The 19,464-nt window shown below is 44.0% G+C and overlaps 1 protein-coding gene across 5 annotated transcripts in view; it reads left to right on the forward strand.

Moving 5' to 3' along the window:
* The window catches only part of SQOR (sulfide quinone oxidoreductase), a 68,177-nt gene that overhangs the window by 13,785 nt on the left and 34,928 nt on the right, over positions 1 to 19,464 (forward strand). The window contains exon 1 of one of the 5 annotated variants that reach the window (XM_070054133.1): positions 12,760 to 12,877. The exons of 3 other annotated variants lie outside the window; for them this stretch is intronic. The gene's annotated coding sequence lies outside the window, so the exon portion shown is untranslated. Of the gene's footprint in view, positions 1 to 12,759; positions 12,878 to 17,969; positions 18,050 to 19,464 lie in introns of those variants that run through there. One more of the 5 variants, XM_070054134.1, reaches the window with a different exon arrangement.

The following is a 19,464-nucleotide window of genomic DNA, read 5'->3' on the forward strand; positions in this document are numbered from 1 at the left end:
TACTAAGATCTACTTTCAATTAACTTTATATACATATGATTAACTCTATATTAAATAAAGAGTTCAACAAATTGTATGAAAGAAAGAAAACCTGTTTCTCAACAGTCAAGACAAGGACTGTTAAAAGTCATTGCATCTCAAAATGTTAATTTCACTTCTATAGACTACCTTTTAGGTTCTATTAGTTATCACAGATCAGGGAGAACATATGGTATCTGTCCTTTTGGGACTGGCTTATTTCACTAATTATTATGTTTTTCAGTTTCATCAATTTTGTTGCAAGACAGGATTTCATTTTTTTACCACTGTGTAGTATTCCACGGTGTGCATAGCCCATGATTTCTTTACACAGTCTTCAGTTGATGGGCATTTAGGTTGATTCCATATCTTAGCTATTGTGAATTGAGCTGCAATAAACATGGGGGTACAGATAACTCTTTCATATGCTGATTCATTTCCTTTGGGTAAATTCTCAGGAGTGGGATGGCTGGGTCATATGGTAGGTCTATATTCAGATTTCTGAGGTATTTCTACACTGTTTTGCACAGTGGTTGAACCAGCTTACATTCCCAGCAACAGTGGATTAGGGTACCTTTTTCCCCACATCCTTGTCAGCATTTGTTGTTTGTTGATTTCTATATGAAAGCCATTCTAATGGGGTGAGGTGAAACCTCATTGTGGTTTTGATTTGCATTTCTCTGAAGGCTAGTGGTCCTGAGAATTTTTTCATGTGTCTGTTGGCCATTTGGTATTGTCTGTGTATACAAAAGCTATTGATTATTGTTTGTTGATTTTTTTATATCCTGCCACTTTATCAAACTCTTCTATGAGTTCCAATAGTCTCTTAGTGGTGTCTTTTGGGTCCCCTATATATAGAATCAGGCACATGAAAAAATGTTCAAGGTCATTAGCAATCAGGGAAATGCAAATCAAAACCACAATGAGGTTTCACCTCACCCCGGTTAGAATGGCTCACATTCAGAAATCTACCAACAACAGATGCTGGCGAGGATGTGGGGAAAAAGGGACACTAACCCACTGTTGGTGGGAATGCAAACTGGTCAAGCCACTATGGAAGTCAGTCTGGAGATCCCTCAGAAACCTGAAGATAACCCTACCGTTCGACCCAGCCATCCCACTCCTTGGAATTTACCCAAAGGAATTTAAATTGGCAAACAAAAAAGCGGTCTGCAGCCTAATGTTTATTGCAGCTCAATTCACAATAGCTAAGAGCTGGAACCAACCTAAATGCCCATCAACGGTAGACTGGATAAAGAAATTATGGGATATGTACTCTTTAGAATACTATACCGCAGTAAGAAACAACGAAATCCAGTCATTTGCAACAAAATGGAGGAATCTGGAACACATCATGCTGAGTGAAATAAGCCAGTCCCAAAGGGACAAATACCATATGTTCTCCCTGATTGGTGACAACTGACTGAACACCAAAAAGGAAACCTCCTGAAGTGAAATGGACACTATGGGAAACGGTGACTTGATCAGCATAGCCCTGACTGTTAATGAACAACTTAATACATTATCCCTCTTAGTATTTTTTTTTGTCTGTTCTACTTAATATGACTGGTTTAATTCTGTAATTAATACACAGTTATTCTTAAGTGTTAAAAATTAACTGAAATGTGATCCCTGTTAAACATAAGAGTGGGAATAAGAGAGGGAAGAGATGTATAATTTGGGACATGCTCAAGCTGACTTGCCCCAAATGGTAGCGTTAAAAACATACCAGGGGATTCCAATTCAATCCCATCAGGGTGGCATGTACCAATGCCATCTCACTATTCCAAGTGATCAATTTCAGTTCACAATTGATCATAATGAAAGGACTAAGAGTCAAAGGGAGCACATAAACAAGTCTAGTACCTGCTAACACTAACCGATAGAATAAATAAAGGGGAGAGTGATCCAACATGGGAAGTGAGATACTCAGCAGACTCATAGAATGGCAGATGTCCTAAATAGCACTCTGGCCTCAGAATCAGCCCTAAAGGCACTCGGATCTGGCTGAAAAGCCCATGAGAGTATTTCAGGCATGGAAAACCAAGACACTCTGGCAAAAGATCTCTGCGAGTGAGATCCCAGTGGAAAGAACAGGTCTTCAAAGAAGGAGGTACCTTTCTCTGAAGGGAGGAGAGAACCTCCACTTTGACTATGACCTTGTCTAGACAAGATAAGAATCGGAGAACTCAGAGGGCTTCCATAGCCTTGGAAACTCATGACTGGAGCATAGGGAGACTACTGATGCCATAGACAGGAGTGTCAATTGGTAAAGTCAACAACAGGAGTCACTGTGCACTTATTCCTCATGTAGGATCTCTGTCCTTAATGTGCTGTGTATTGAGATTTAATGCTATAACGAGTACTCAAACAATATATTTCACTTTGTGTTTCTATGGGGGTGCAAACTGTTGAAATCTTTACTTAATGTATACTAAACTGATCCTCTGTAAAAAAAAAAAAAAAGAAATTATCAACTCCCAACTTGACTCTCACTGGGATTAAACATGACAATAGGTCTGATCTGATTTCATCATCATTTTAAAAAAATCATCTATTATTTTTCACTTTATGTTTCTGTGTGGGAGCAAACTGTTGAAATCCTTTCTTAATGTATACTAAGCTGATCTTCTGTATATTAAGATAATTGAAAATGAATCTTGATGTGAATGGAAGGGGAGAGGGAGTGGGAAAGGGGAGGGTAGTGGGTGGGAGGGACGGTATGTGGGGGAAGCCATTGTAATCCATAAATCGTACTTTGGAAATTTATATTCATTAAATAAAAGTAAAAAAAAAAAGAATCATGTCATCTGCAAATAGGGATAGTTTGATTTCCTCCTTCCCAATTTGTATTCCTTTGATTTCTTTTTCTTGCCTAATGGCTCTGGATAAAACTTCCAGGACTATTTTGAATAGCAGTGGTGAGAGTGGGCATCCTAGTCTGGTTCCGGATCCTAGAGGGAATGCTTCCAACTTTTTCCCATTCAATAGGACACTGGCTGTGAGTTTGTCATATATTACCTTGATTGTGTTGAGGAATTTTCTTTCTATACCCAATTTGCTTAAAGTTTTCATCATGAAAGGGTGCTGTATTTTATCATATGCTTTCTCTGCATCTATTGAGATAATCATATTTTTTTTTCTTCAATTTGTTAATGTGATGTGTCACATTGCTTGATTTGCAAATGTTGAACCATCCTTGCATAGCAGGGATAAATCCCACTTAGTCTGGGTGAAGAGTGTTGTTGGATTCAATTGACTAGTATTTTGTCGAGGATTTTTGTGTCTGTGTTCATTAGAGAAGTTGGTCTGTAGTTCTCTTTCTCTGTTGTATCTTTTTCAGGTTTAGGAACTAAGGTGCCACTGGCTTCATAAAAGGAGTTTGTGAGGATTCCCTCCTTTTCAATTATTTTGAATAACTTGAGAAGAATTGGAGTTAATTCTTTAAATATCTAGTAGAATTCAGCAGTGAAGTCATATAGTCCTGGGCTTTTCTTTGTTGGGAGGGTCTATATTCAATTTCCATCTTGGTCATTGGTCTGTTTAGATTTTCTTTGTCTTCGTGGCTCCATTTAAGTAGGTTGTATGTGTTCAGGAATCTATCCATTTCTTCTAGGTTTCCTGATTTGTTGGCATACAGTTCTTTGTAGTAATTTCTGATGATTCTTTTTATTTCTGTGATGTCTGTTGTTACTTTTCCTTTTTCATCTCTAATTTTATTGATTTGGGTCTTTTTTTTGGTTAGTTGGGCCAATGGTATGTCAGTTTTGTTTATTTTTTCACAAAACTAACTTCATTTTGCTGATCTTTTGTATTTTTTTGTTTCAATTTTGTTTATTCACTAATTTTAATTATTTCTTTTCTTCTACTAGTTTTGAGTTTGGTTTGCTGTTGTTTTTCTACATCCTTGAGATGCATTGATAGCTCAATTATTTGGTGCCTTTCCAATTTCTTGATGTAGGCACCAACTGCTATAAATGTTCCTCTTGACACTGCTTTTGCTGTATCTCATAAGTTTTTTTTTTTAAGATTTCTTTATTTTACTTGAAAGTCAGAGTTACACAGAGAAAGAATGGGGGGGGGAGAGAGAGAGAGATCTTCCATCCTCTGGCTCACTCCCCAATTGGCTGCAGTGGCCAGAGCTGCGCTGATCTGAAGCCAGGAGCCAGAAGCTTCTTCCGGGTCTCCCATGCGGGTGCAGGGGCTCAAATGCTTGGGCCATCCTCTACTGCTTTCCAAGGCCATAGCAGAGAACTGGATAGTAAGTGGAGCAGCCAGGACTCCAACCAGCGCCCATATTGGATGCCAGCACTGCAGGTGGTGGCTTTACCTGCTATGCCATACTGCCAGCCCCTCCAATAAGTTTTGATATGTTGCATTGTCATCTTCATTTATTTTCAGAAATTTTTTGATTTCTTGAATGACTGTTCATTCAGGAGCATCTTGTTCAGTCTCCATGTGTTTACATATGTTCTAGAGATTCTTGAATTGTTGATTTACAGCTTCATTCCATTGTGGTCGGAGAAGGTGCATGGTATGATTTCGATTTGTTGAATTTGTTGAGACTTGCTTTATGGCCTAGCATGTGGTCTATCCTAGAGGAAGTTCCATGCAATGGTGAGAAGAATGTGTATTCTCCATCTGTAGGATGAAAAGTTCTGTAGATGTCTGTTAGGTCCATTTGATTTACAGTGTTGATTAACTCTGTTGTTTCCTGGCTGATTTTCTGTCTGGTTGATCTATCCATTGCTGAAAGTAGAGTATTGAAGTCCCTCATTACTATATATTGGAGTCTGTGTCTCCCTTTAGGTCCCTTAACATTTCTTTCTTTCTTTTTTTTTTGACAGGCAGAGTGGATAGTGAAAGAGAGAGACAGAGAGAAAGGTCTTCCTTTTGCCGTTGGTTCACCCTCCATTGGCCGCCATGGCCAGTGCGCTGTGGTCGGTGCACCGCACTGATCTGAATGCAGGAGCCAGGTGCTTCTCCTGGTCTCCCATGGGGTGCAGGGCCCAAGCACCTGGGCCATCCTCCACTGCACTCCCTGGCCACAGCAGAGAGCTGGCCTGGAAGAGGGGCAACCGGGACAGAATCCGGCGCCCCGACCGGGACTTGAACCCGGTATGCCGGCGCCGCTAGGTGGAGGATTAGCCTATTGAGTCGCGGCACTGGCAACATTTCTTTTAAATAGCCAGGTGCCCTGTAGTTAGGTGCATATATGTTTACAATAGTCACATCTTCCTATTGAATTCATCTCTTAATCATTGCATAGTGCCCTTCTTTGTCACTTTTAACAGTTTTTCTGTTGAAGCCTATTTTGTCTGATATTAGGATGGCTACAGCAGCTCTTTTTTTGTTTCTGTTAGCATGAAATATCTTTTTCCATGTTTTCACTTTCAGTTTGCATGTATTTTTGTTGGTGAGATGTGTTTCTTGTAGGCAGCAAATAGATGGATTTTGTTTTTAATCCATTCAGCCAGTCTGTGTCTTTTAACTGGGGAGTTGAGGCTATTTATACTCAAGGTAACTCTTGATAAGTAATGACTTTGCCCTGCCATTTTCCCAACGATATTCCTAATTTATACTTTGAACTTATTTTGATCTTTTACTGAGATATTTTCTTCCTTACTTTCTTTCGTAGCGATGATCATGTTTCTGTGTTTCTGAGTGCAACACATCCTTAAGCATCTTTTGCAGGGCTAGATGGGTGGTGACAAATTATTTCAATTTCTGTTTGTTATGACAGGTCTTTATTTCACCTTCATTCTCAAATGAGAGCTTTGCAGGGTATAATCTGGGATGACAGCTTTTTTCTCTTAAGACTTGGACTATATCTCACCATTCTCTCTAAGCCTGTAGGGTTTCTGATGAGAAGTCAGCTTTGAGTCTAATTGGAGATCCTCTGAAAGTAATCTTGCATTTCTCTTGTGCACATTTTAGAATCTTTTCTTTATTACTTTATTTTTTTGACAGGCAGAGTTAGACAGAGAGAGAGACAGAGAGAAAGGTCTTCCTTCCGTTGGTTTACTCCCCCAAATGGCCGCTACAGCCGGCACGCTGCGCCAATCCGAAGCCAGGAGCCAGGTGCTTCCTCCTGGTCTCCCATGTGAGTGCAGCGCCCAAGCACCTGGGCCATCCTGCACTGCCTTCCCAGACCACAGCAGAGAGCTGGACTGGAAGAGGAGCAACCAGGACTAGAACTTGGGGTATTGGCGCTGTAGGTGGAGGATTAGCCTAGTGAGCCACGGCACTGGCCAGAATCTTCCCTTTATGTTTCACTGTTGTGAGTTTGTTGATATTGTGTCATGGCAAGGAATTTTTCTGGTCATGTTTAATGGGAGTTCTATGTGTTTCCTGTACTTGGATGTCCCTTTCTTTCTCTAAACCCAGAAAGTTTTCTACTCATATTTCACTAAAAAGTCCTTCTAATTCTTTTTCTCTCTCCATGCCTTCAGGAACTCCTAGAACCTAATTTTTTTTTAATAGTATCTAGATTCCCATCTGGAAAACATCATGCTGAGTGAATTAAGCCAGTCCCAAAGGGACAAATATCATATGTTCTCCCTGATCGGTGACAACTAACCAAGCACCAAAAAGGAAACCTGTTGAAGTGAAAGGGACACTATGAGAAACAGTGACTTGATCAGTCCTTGTCCTGACTGTTGATGTACAATTTAAATTAAAAAATATTTTTTATTTATTTATTTATTTTTTTGACAGGCAGAGTGGACAATGAGAGAGAGAGACAGAGAGAAAGGTCTTCCTTTTGCCATTGGTTCACCCTCCAATGGCCGGCGTGGCCGGTGCGCTGCAACCGGCGCACCGCACTGATCCGATGGCAGGAGCCAGGTACTTACCCTGGTCTCCCATGGGGTGCAGGGCCCAAGTACTTGGGCCATCCTCCACTGTACTCCCTGGCCACAGCAGAGAGCTGGCCTGGAAGAGGGGCAACCGGGACAGCATCTGGCGCCCCGACTGGGACTAGAACCCGGTGTGCCGGTGCCGCAAGGCGGAGGATTAGCCTAGAGAGCTGCGGCGCCGGCCTATGTACAATTTAATACTTTATCCCTTTTAGTATTTTTTTTTGTTCTAGTTAATACTATTGGTTGACCCCTGTAATTAACACACAATTATTCTTAGGTGTTTAAATTTAACTGAAAAGTGATCCCTGTTAAATATAATAGTGGGAATAAGAGAGGGAGGAGATGTACAATTTGGGTCATGCTCAATCGGACTTGCCCCAAATGGTGGAGTTAGAAATGTGCCAGGGGATTCCAATACAATCCCATCAAGGTTGCATGTACCAATGCCATCTCACTAGTCCAAGTGATCAATTTCAGTTCACAATTGATCATACTGATGGGTCTAAGAGTTAAAGGGATCACACAAACAAGACTAGTGTCTGCTAATACTAACTGATAGAATCAAAAAGGGAGAGAACAATCCATCATGGGAAGTGGGATGCACAGCAGACTCATAGAATGGAAGATGTCCTAAACAGCCTTCTGGCCTCAGAATCAGCCCTTAAGGCATTCGGATCTGGCTGAAGAGCCCATGAGAGTATTTCAGGCATGGAAAGCCAAGACACTCTGGAAAAAAAAAAAAAAAAAAAACCTAAATGAAAGATCTCTGCGAGTGAGATCCCAGTGGAAAGAACTGGCCATCAAAGGAGGAGGTACCTTTCTCTGAAGGGAGGAAAGAACTTCTACTTTGACTATGACCTTGTCTAAATAGGATCGAAGTCGGCGAACTCAAAAGGCTTCCATAGCCTTGACAACTTATGACAAGAGCCTAGGGAGATTACTGACACCATAAACAAGAGTGTCAAATTGTTAAGTCAACAACAGGCATCACTGTGCACTTTCTCCTCATGTAAGATCTCTGTCCTTAATGTGTTGTTCAATGTGAATTAATGCTATAACTAGTATTCAGACAGTATTTTACACTTTATGTTCTGTGGGGGTGCAAACTGATGAAATCTTTACTTAATATATACTAAATCGATCTTCTGTATATAAAGATAATTGAAAATGAATCTTGATGTGAATGGAATGGGAGAGGGAGTGGGAGACGGGAGGGTTGTGGGTGGAAGGGAAGTTATGGGGGGGAAAGCCATTGTAATCCATAAACTGTACTTTGGAAATTTATATTTACTACATAAAGTTTAAAAAAAATAGTATCTAGATTCCCAACAGTGTTTTTTAGTTTTCTAATTTCCCTTCTTGTCTTTGATTTGACTGTATACTTTCCTCTGCTTTGTCTTTTAAGTCTGATATTCTCTCTTCTGCTTCATTGATTCTGTTTTTAAGGCTCTCCACTGCATTTTTTATTTGTTCTATTGAATTTTTCATTTCATTTTGATTTCTCTTTAAGATCTCAATTTCATGTTCTATGAAATTCTTCATTTCATTTTGATTCCTCTTTAAGATCTCAATTTCATGGGAGAAATTTTCTTTCGTGTCCTGCATGGATTTTAGTAGTCTGTGTGTTTGCTTTTGATTATGTCTATGTAATCTTTTTTTTTAAAAATTTTTTTTTTTGACAGGCAGAGTGGACAGTGAGAGAGAGAGACAGAGAGAAAGGTCTTCCTTTGCTGTTGGTTCACCCTCCAATGGCCGCCGCGGCCGGCGCGCTGCGGCCAGCGCACCACGCTGATCCGATGGCAGGAGCCAGGAGCCAGGTGCTTTTCCTGGTCTCCCATGGGGTGCAGGGCCCAAGCACCTGGGCCATCCTCCACTGCACTCCCTGGCCACAGCAGAGAGCTGGCCTGGAAGAGGGGCAACCGGGACAGAATCCGGCGCCCCAACCGGGACTAGAACCCAGTGTGCCGGCGCCGCTAGGCGGAGGATTAGCCTAGTGAGCCGCGGCGCCGGCCTATGTCTATGTAATCTTACGATCAATTTTTTGAGCTCCATTTCTTCCATCTCCTTGTCTTCACAATCTAGTATTGAAGTGTCGTGTTCTTTTGGGGGCATCATGTTGTCTTCCTTATTTTTGTTTCTTGGATTGGTGTTCCTTTGGGGGCAAAATGTTGTCTTCCTTATTCTTATTGCATTTGTTGTTCGGCATTTGTGGAGATAACCGTTGGTTTCTTCGTTTCTTCGTTGTCTTCTTCTTCTTCTTCTTCTTCTTTTTTTTTTTTTTGCCGTGGCTGATTTTATTGTGTACTATGACTCAGTAGATAAGTGGAATGTCTGCTTTCAGTGAATCTCTAGAGGCTTGTAGTGGGTATATCCAGAGAGCTCTTTTCAGTTCTCCAGGGTTAAGGGTGTGCCTAAGGTGATACACCCAGGTTTAGCACGGTAAATCTCTCTCTCTCTCTCTTTTTTTTTACAGGCAGAGTGGACAGTGAGAGAGAGAGAGAGAGAGAAAGGTCTTTGTTTTTGCTGTTGGTTCACCCTCCAATGGCCGGCGCGGCCGGCGCGCTGCGGCCGGCACACAGCACCTATCCGAAGGCAGTTGCCAGGAGCCAGGTGCTTTTCCTGGTCTCCCATGGGGTGCAGGGCCCTAGCACTTGGGCCATCCTCCACTGCACTCCCGGGCCACAACAGAGAGCTGGCCTGGAAGAGGGGCAACCGGGACAGAATCTGGTGCCCTGACCGGGACTAGAACCTGGTGTGCTGGTGCCGCTAGGTGGAGGATTAGCCTATTGAGCTGCGGCGCTGGCCTTCTCTCTTTTTTTAATCGGAAGGGAGGTATATTCTGCTCAGCTGAGCTCTCCTCAATAGAGACCAGAGCCTGAGCGCTAGCCCCAGTGGGTATAATATTTGTCCACTCTGTCCCAAGGACCACACAAAGGATTTGTGCAGTCTTCAGTGTAAGTTCAGATTCCCCAGCAATGTCTGTCACCAGGTAACCAGGAACCCCCAAGCTTGTGGCATCTCCCTCTGAGACTGCTCCAAGTCCCAGCCACACCATGAGTTCTTCCACACACCCTCCGTTTTTTTTTTTTCCCCCACAGTCCTAGTTTAGAGGCTTCACACAGACACAAGTTCCTAGCTGCCTGTTATAGCTCCCCATCAGTTAAGAGTCTCCACTCGGCTGATTGCCATGTGCAGACACAAGCTGGCACAGCAGTTAACATATGTCCAAAATGGTGTCCACTCTATCAGCTTGTATGCCTTTGTAAGGTGATTGGAGAGAGAGAAACGTGTCTGTCCTTTTTTTTTTTTTTTTTTTTTTCCCCTCCTCTAGTTTGGCTGGTACACTTTCCCCTAGGAGCTCCAAGCCTGGTTCCCTCAAGACTCTTCCTGCCACTTTTTCACCAGTGGCTTTGGGATGCTGCGGTCTGGTTTCACCTCACTTTCCAGTGCTGGTGTGTAGGCTCTTGGCTGTTGGAGTCCTGAGCCATGGGCACCCATGCCCTCCATGTAGGTCCACCGTGTCCCTCTAATTTCAGTAGAGTTTCCTCTGCCTTTTTTCCCCCTAACTCTTCCCTGAAACTACACTATCTCCACTTTTTTTTTTTTTGACAGGCAGAGTGGACAGTGAGAGAGAGAGACAGAGAGAAAGGTCTTCCTTTGCCGTTGGTTCACCCTCCAATGGCCGCCACGGCTGGTGCGCTGCGGCTGGCGCACCGCGCTGATCCGATGGCAGGAACCAGGTGCTTCTCCTGGTCTCCCATGGGGTGCAGGGCCCAAGCACTTGGGCCATCCTCCACTGCCTTCCCGGGCTACAGCAGAGAGCTGGCCTGGAAGAAGGGCAACCGGGAAAGAATCCGGTGCCCCGACCGGGACTAGAACCCGGTGTGCCAGCGCCGCTAGGTGGAGGATTAGCCTATTTAGCCATGGCGCCGGCCCTATTTCCACTTTTTTAAAAATATCTTCTCCTGGCCGGCGCCGCGGCTCACTAGGCTAATCCTCCGCCTTGCGGCGCCGGCACACCGGGTTCTAGTCCCGGTTGGGGCGCCGGATTCTGTCCCGGTTGCCCCTCTTCCAGGCCAGCTCTCTGCTGTGGCCAGGGAGTGCAGTGGAGGATGGCCCAGGTGCTTGGGTCTTGCACCCCATGGGAGACCGGGAAAAGCACCTGGCTCCTGGCTCCTGCCACCGGATCAGCGCGGTGCGCTGGCCGCAGCGCGCCGGCCGCGGCGGCCATTGGAGGGTGAACCAACGGCAAAAGGAAGACCTTTCTCTCTGTCTCTCTCTCTCACTGTCCACTCTGCCTGTCAAAAAAAAAAAAAAAAATCTTCTCCTGGGCTAGAGCAGTTAGCTCCCTCCCTACCCCACCATCTTGGAACTCCTTCCTATATTGCTTTTTAAATGCCACTAACAGTTCAGCACATATATAAGGAGAAGGAACAGAGCAAATATTTGTTAAAACATGTAAAAATCTTCCATCTGACTGAATGGTTTGTGCCTGCATTTTAATTTAGGTGTATTAGAATATACCTGAGACTTGTTTCAATTAGGTATGATGAAACCAACAGATTGGCAGATGACTATCATGAAGGAAGAAATTTTTGCACACTAGAAAAAGGGATTGGGCCAGTGTTGGGGTATAGCAGGTTAAGCCACTGCCTGTGATGCTGGCATCCCATATGGGTGCCAGCTGGTGTCTCCTCCACTTCTGACCAGCTCCCTGCTAATGGCCTGGGAAAGCAGCAGAGGATGGCCCAAATGTTTGGGCCCCTGTACCCACGTGGGAACCCAGAAGAAGCTCCTGGTTACTGGCTTCGGCCTGGCCCAGCCCTGGCTGTTGTGACTGGGGAGTGAACTGGTGGATAGAAGACCTTTCTCTCTCTCTGTAACTCTTTCAAAATGAAGAAATAAATCTTTTTTTTTTTTTAAAGAAATTAAACAACGGATATAACATATCATGTTTTGCTATATGTGGAAGCTCCTTTGAGGGTGAGGAAACAGGAAAGGGGAGGGGAAACACTGGCCAAAGTCTATACTGTGGCTTTCATGAGGCTGGGGAAATGCCTCAACAGGTTTGGGATGGGCTGGTTTGGATAATTTTAGAGGGCTATGGGGTGCAGGGCTGCCTCTGGTTGCGTGCTGCCTGGACCTAGGAGGTTTGGGCCAGAGGAATATGGCCTCCTGGAGTGTAGTAAAAGCCAGAGAGGGGTGGTTTAGGGTATGGGCTCTGGATTGGTTGATTTATCTATCAAAGGTATGCTCATAGCAAGTAATTTACCATCTCTAGGAGTTAGCTAATCTGGCAGGGAAAGGGTCTCTTGGATTAGCAAGGCCCCAAAATATCAAACTATTATAAATATAGAAAGACATTTTTAATGCAGTAAGACTCAAAATATTTCCAGGAAGAGGAAGAAGCCATGAGTTTTGTGAAGTGTCTAACGCAGTGCCCTTGATACATGCCATGAATATAACTGCATGTGCTGCTTGCGTGCACACACATTAAGTTGAGATCATGGGAAGGAACCATGGCGTTGGTGAGTGTTTGACATTTCCCTTGCACCCCCAGTAGTGCTAAGCCAATGGCAGTAAAAACTTCCTTCCTGAGATTTCTCCAGATTTAATGTGCCCTTTTATAGTTTTAAGTCAGAGGGTGTGATGGTTGATTTTCTATATCAGCTTGACTGGGCCACAAGTCTTTTGGGTGTGTTTGCCATGAGATTAGTGTTTTAATTGGTAGACTGAGTACAGTGGATTGTTCTCCCCAGTGTGGGTGGGTCTTATCCAATCAGTTGCAGGCTTGAATAGAACAAAAAGGCTGATCCTTCCATGAATAAGAGAGAATCCTTCCTGCCTGAGTGCCTGGAGCTGGAACATTGGTTTCTCCTGTCTTGGGACTCCACGGAAACACTGGCTTTTCCTGTTGCCTGGCCTTTGGACTGGAACTACACTGCCACTCTCTTGGGTCTCCAGCTTGTCAGTTGCAGACTTGGGACCTGCATAACCCTGTGAGCCAATTCCTAAAAGTGCCCTCTGTCTAATGGGGAAAGGAATGACACTTGCTTTGGTTCTCTCCCTCTTTCCTTTCCATTCCTTCTAATGGAATCTTGGCTTTATTTCTTATTGGCTATGTGGCCTTGAGGTTGTAATTGATGCATTCAGCTTCCCTTTTGCACATCTGAAATGGGCTAATTCCCACCTCCAGTGCCCAGCATGGTGCCTGGCACACAGGAATCTGGCAGAGGGCAGCAATGAACCTGTTTTAATACAAGGACCATGACCTGGTTTCAGATTTTCCAAACAACCATGTAATGTTGAGAGGGTGTGGGAGGGGACTTGGCTAATTCAGTGAGGGACTGGCTAATTCAGTGAGTCCTAAAGAGGTGAGCAGAAAGACAACCTTAGAGTAGTGCTTTATAGACACTAGAGGTGGATTTAAGCAGAAGCAAATGTTTATGCTTTGTGGTCTCTGTCTCATGTAGGCCCCAGTGTGTACATGGATGGGGAGTTTTGCAAATCACTTTCTAGGAGGGAAGGAGTAGCCAGGTTGAAATTCTACGTGTGCATTTCTTTTTTTGTGTGTTTTAGATTCATTTTATTTATTCAAAAGGTGGAGTTACAGAGAGGCAGGGAGAGACAGAGAGGGAGCAACCTTCCCTCTGCTGGTTTGCTCCCCAGATGGCCGCAATAGCCAGGACTGAGCCAGGAGCTTCTTCTGGGTCTGGCTGATTCGAAGCCAAGAGCCAGGAGATTTTTCTGGGTCTCCTACACGGGTGCAGGGGCCCAAGCACTTGGGCCATCCTCTGTTGCTTTCCCAGTCCCTAGCAGAGAGCCGGATCAGAAAAGGAGCAGCCAAGACTAAAACCGGCGCACATATGGGATGTGAGCGCTGCAAGCAGAGGCTTAGCCCACTATGCCAAAGCGCTGGCCCCTGTATGTGCATCTCTAATTGATTACCTAAAGGAGATATCAAAGAAAGGGTCCCGAATCACTAAGGAGTCAGGCATTTGTTGTTTTTTGTTGTTCAAAAATATTGCATACTGTTATCTAATTTTGTACTTGTAATTTAGGGATCTCAAATTGGGTGGGCTTCAGTGTCCATTAAACTTGGTTCTCCCCCTTCCGGGAAGCCTGCCCCTCTGGGGAGAAGGTATAAAGGGCAACTTGGAAGTTCAGGACTCTGTCCCACCTGGCTCAGCAGAGAGGCTGTGCTGAGATTGGAGTTGGCAGAAGGTCCAGACTGGAGTTGCTAGCTGCATGGCTGCTACATAGGACGTTCAGAAAACATTGCTATCTCAGAAAGAACTCATCCTGGCCTGACCCTTCTGCTAACTCTTCGCTCTTCGGAGGATCACCTCCCTCTCTGAGCCTCACTTTTCCATTTGTAAGGTGGTATCAGTACTTTCAGTGTGGGCTCTGGTGTGGGCCCCATGAATCGGACAGCTCTGTTCACATGGCAGGCATCTATGAAAATTGTGTTGCTAACTTGTATTGCTATGATCTTGCAATTACTTGAAATATGGATAGACCTTAACATTTCAGTGACTAAAGCACAAAGCCAAGGTCCACTCTGAAAGAGGTTTTTTTTTTTTTTTTTTTGACAGGCAGAGTGGACAGTGAGAGAGAGAGACAGAGAGAAAGGTCTTCCTTTGCCGTTGGTTCACCCTCCAATGGCCGCCACGGCTGGTGCGCTGCAGCTGGCGCACCGCGCTGATCTGATGGCAGGAGCCAGGTGCTTCTCCTGGTCTCCCATGGGGTGCAGGGCCCAAGGACTTGGGCCATCCTCCACTGCACTCCCGGGCCATAGCAGAGAGCTGGCCTGGAAGAGGGGCAACCGGGACAGAATCCAGCGCCCCGACCGGAACTAGAACCTGGTGTGCTGGCGCTGCAAGGCGGAGGATTAGCCTAGTGAGCCGCAGCGCCGGCCAGGTTTTTCTTTTATTAGTTTATTTTGGCTTTTTATTGTGTGAACTGTCAAATATTTATCAAAAATAGACTACCAAAAGAAATATTCACATACTGCCAGGGACTTTAGAAAATTCATAGAAAATGCATAGTATGAAAAACTGCACGGAGTTCAGAATCTTTTTGTACCTAAATGAACTCATCTTTTAATTTAGTTTTTCCCATGAACTGTTGAAGTATGCTTGTATTCATCAGCAAGGTTCACATTGTGTCCATTTATGCCCGTCTTTTCATCTACACCTTTATGTCCTTGTATCTTCTGAAATATTTCTAAACAAGTTCTAAATCATTCAGCTGTAAGAATCAGTCTTCCTACAAAATCCCGTTTAGTGGAAATAATTTGGTTGAGAGGTGTATTTCTAAAAGATAGGGACTCTCAAAAATTTAATCAGTACTATTAATTGTACTTTGTCAAGAAAACTTAGATTTTCTTTTCAGTATTGTTAGTAAGCTGAACTTTAATACCGTGTATTCCCTCCTGTCCTACTCCATGGGATACAATCAAGCTACTTTAAATTTGAATGAAAATAAAATTCAGCTAGTGGGTGTTTTTCCTGAATTATGAAAGAGTCAGATATTGTGAAGTAATTCTGTCACTCAGTTGGGGATGTGACTGTAGGCAGTTTTCTGCTTCTACTCTAAGACTTGATTTTCTCATCTGTGAAATGGGAATGCTAGTCACAAGACTTGTTTTGAGGAATCTGTGATATGCATAAATATAACTAGTAACACAGTAAATGTTAGCTATTATAATAGATGGAGAAATAAAGTGATATATGATTATAATTATATATCATTATAATGATGATAGTTTTTCCTCTTTTTTTTTCCTATCAAATCCTGTTTTATGGAAATAATGTGGTTGATAGGTTTAAGGAACTGATGATAATAACTTTGAGCTGATTTAACTAAATAGGCTAGGGCTAGCACCGTGGCGCACTAGGTTAATCCTCCGCCTGTGGCACCGGCATCTGATATGGGTGCCGGGTTCTAGTCCCGGTTGCTCCTCTTCCAGCCTAGCTCTCTGCTGTGGCCCAGGAAGGCAGTGGAGGATGGCCCAAGTCCTTGGGCCCCTGCACCTGTATGGGAGACCAGGAAGAAGCTCCTGGCTCCTGGCTTCAGATCGGCGCAGCTCTGGCAGTTGCGGCCATCTGGGGAGTGAACCAACGAATGGAAGACCTTTCTCTCTCTCTCTGTCTCTCTCACTGTCTGTAACTCTAGCTGTCAAATAAATAAATAAAAATCTTTTTTTAAAAATGTCAATTAAGATGCCAGTGTTCCATACTGGAGTTGCCTGGCTTTGATACCTGGCTGTGGCTCCAGACTCCAGCTTCCATCTAATATAGACCCTGGGAAAGTGGTGCTGGCTCCCATGTGGGGGACCTGGATTGAGTTCCTGGCTCCTGGCTTCAGTCTGGCTTAATCCTGGCTGCTTTAGGCATATGGGGAGTAAACTAGCAGATGGAAGCTTTGTCTTGTCTGCCTGTCTCTCTTTCTGCTTCTCAAATAAATGGATGGAGCAAATAAAAATTAAATAGGCCTAGAAAACCTACATGGGAGGACCTAGTGGAGGAGGAGTCTTGTCTGAGACTCTCCGCTGGGGCACTAAGCATGAATGCGACCCTGGCTGTTTAGACAAAGCTTGATCATGCCTCAGAGATGAGAACCCAAGGGATGCAGAGCACCGGAACATGACAGCTCAGTGTCAGCTTGGTTCTGGGAAGCCCCTGGCTGAGAGTTCTGATGGGAGGAGGCTATAATATAATATATAATAGCAGGGGGCTATTTGTGGTGTGTTTTCCTCTGGTTTTGAAAGTGTTCAGCACAGCTGATCTGTTAAAGGTTGGCCTTATGGTTATTGAAAGTCATTACAGGGCACTGGCCTCAGACTCAGCCCTTAAGGCATTCGGATCTGGCTAAAAAGCCCATGAGAGCATTTCAGGAATGGAAAGCCAAGACACTGTGGCAAAAAATGACCTCAATGAACGATCTCTGTGAGATCCCAGTGGAAAGCAGGGGCCATCAAAGAAGGAGGTACCTTTCTCTGAAGGGAGGAGAGAACTTCCACTTTGACTATGGCCTTGTCTAAATAATGTCAGAGTTGGTGAACTCAAAAGGCTTCCATACCCTTGGCAGCTCATGACAAGAGCCTCAGGTGATTACTGACATCATAAATAAGAGTGTCCATTGTTAAATCAACAATAGGAGTCACTGTGCACTTGCTCCCCATGTAGGATCTATGAGAATTAACGGTAAAACTAGTCTTCAAACAGTACTTTACATTTTGTGTGTCTGTGTGGGTGCAAACTGTTAAAATCTTTACTTAGTATAGAGTTGATCATCTGTATATAAAGATAATTAAAAATGAATCTTAATGAAGAATGGGATGGGAGAGGGAGTAGGAGATGGCATGGTTTGTGGGTGGGAGGGTGGTTATGGGGGGAAGAACTGCTATAATCCAAAAGTTGTACTTTTGAAGATTATATTTATTAAATAAAAGCTTTCTATTAAAAAAAAAAAAAAGAAAGTGGTACAGCGGGTTAAAGCCCTGGCCTGCAATGCTGGCATCCCATATGGGGACCATTTCTAGTCCCAGCTGCTTCTCTTATGATCCAGCTTTCTGCTATGGCCTAGGATAGCAGTAGAAGATGGCCCAAGTCCTTGGGCCCCTGCACCCACGTGGGAGACCTAGAGGAAGCTCCTGGATCCTGGCTTCAGATAGGCACAGCTCTGGCTGTTGCGGCCATCTGGGGAGTGAACCAGCAGATGGAAGACCTCTCTCTGTCTCTACCTCTTTCTGTAACTGTCTTTCAAATAAATAAAATAAATCTTTAAAAAAAAGAAAGAAAGAAAGTCAATGCAAAGAGGACCCAGCCTGGCATAGGCTTGAGATATAACAATTGTGAACTGTACACAGATCCATTGTTTCTCCAAAAGCAAAAGTAGCTGAAGGTTCACTACAACAGGGTTGCCAGCTTGGTGCATCTGTCTCGAAGAATGCACTGGCTAATCCTTGCTTACAGGCCAGCTCTGTTTGAAGTCAGTCAGGTGACCTAGCTGCTCGCAGCCCAGTGAGTGACATGTCATGTGACCTAAGATTAGGAAGCGTTTGACACAGGCAGCCTGTGCTGCTTGTTCGGGAAAAGCAGGATATGGATGGGTGTGGCGTCCCCAGGACCTGTCCAGATCTGGGCCTGCAGCCAGCAGCCGGTGATGTAAGTACCAGATGGCCTGGCAGCTATCTCACCTTTCAATCAGCTGTCATTTTACTTCTCCAGTTAGATTCTGGATATAACAAGGCATTGATTTTGAGCCTTTAAGGAGACAATTGATTTAAGATCATTTGATGGATTTTTATCTAACTTAAATGCATGGCATTATTTAATTATAACATATATTGTATGTGCCACTTGTTAAGTGAAAGTCAAATTTGTCTTGTTCATTGTTTTTTTTTTTAAGGTGTGTGTTTCACTTTGTAAGAATGTAAAGGTGAAGTGGCTGCATTCTTCCATATCATTGGTACTTAACTGTTAAACTAATGTGTGTATGCTTCAGATTATCTTCTCAGGAAACTAAGCCAGATTTACCATCTTTAGTTACTTTGCTGACAGAAGATATCTATTTCTTTTCTGCTGTCAGTCTTCCATTCTCTTATTTCTTCTTTTTTTCCTTCTGTTTAAGATTGTGTGCATGATTCTTCCTTCAGTAGTCTTTTTCAGGTTGTTGCTGTAGATTTGGTTCACATCAATGTCAGAAGTTCCTGGTGATTTCTTTTTTTTTTTTTTTTTAAAGATTTATTTTATTTGAAAGAGTTACAGAGAGAGGTAGAGACAGAGAGAGGTCCTCCATCCATTGGTTCACTCCCCAGATGGCCTCAACGGCCGGAACCGTGCCAATCCGAAGCCAGGAGCCAGGAGCCTCTTCTGGATCTCACATGCAGGTGCAGGGGCCCAAGGACCTGGGCCATCCTCTACTGCTTTCCCAGGTCATAGCAGAGAGCTGGGTTGGAAGAGGAGCAGCCAGGACTGGAACCAGCACCCATATGGGACGCCGGCGCTTCAGGCCAGGGCATTAACCCACTGCACGACAGCGCCGGCCCCTCCTGGTGGTTCATAATGATGCTTTCTGACACCATGTATTTTCTCTCTTTCTTTCTTCTTTCTTTTCTCTTTTTTTCCTCTCTCTTCCTTCCTCTCTCCCTCCATCTCTCCCTTCCTCCCCTCTTCCTTCCAGAACTCCCATCCACTAGGTTCACTCTCCAGATGTCCATAACAGCTAGGGCTGGGCAGGTGCTGAAGCCAAGAACCAGAAGCCAGGAGCCAGGAGCCAGGAACTCACCCAGGTCTCCCATGTGAGTGGCAGGATACCATTTAGTTGAGCTATCACTGTTGCCTCCTAGAAGCTCAAGTCAGGAGCTGGAGCCAGGAATTGAACTCAGATACTCCAGTTTAGGACACGAGTATCTTAATTAATAGGCCAAACTCTTATTCTTTAGTATTAGTATCAAAGTTACGGGTTTCTCCCCCAGTACCAACCTGTTCTTTGATAACAATTGGGTGCCTAGCAATTCAGTCCAATTGTGACATTAACTTCTGGAGTGAGCACAGATCCCATTGGTTAAAGGCTTAGT

Source organism: Oryctolagus cuniculus, chromosome 12 (genome assembly GCF_964237555.1).
Source record: "Oryctolagus cuniculus chromosome 12, mOryCun1.1, whole genome shotgun sequence".
Classification (NCBI taxonomy): domain Eukaryota; kingdom Metazoa; phylum Chordata; class Mammalia; order Lagomorpha; family Leporidae; genus Oryctolagus; species Oryctolagus cuniculus.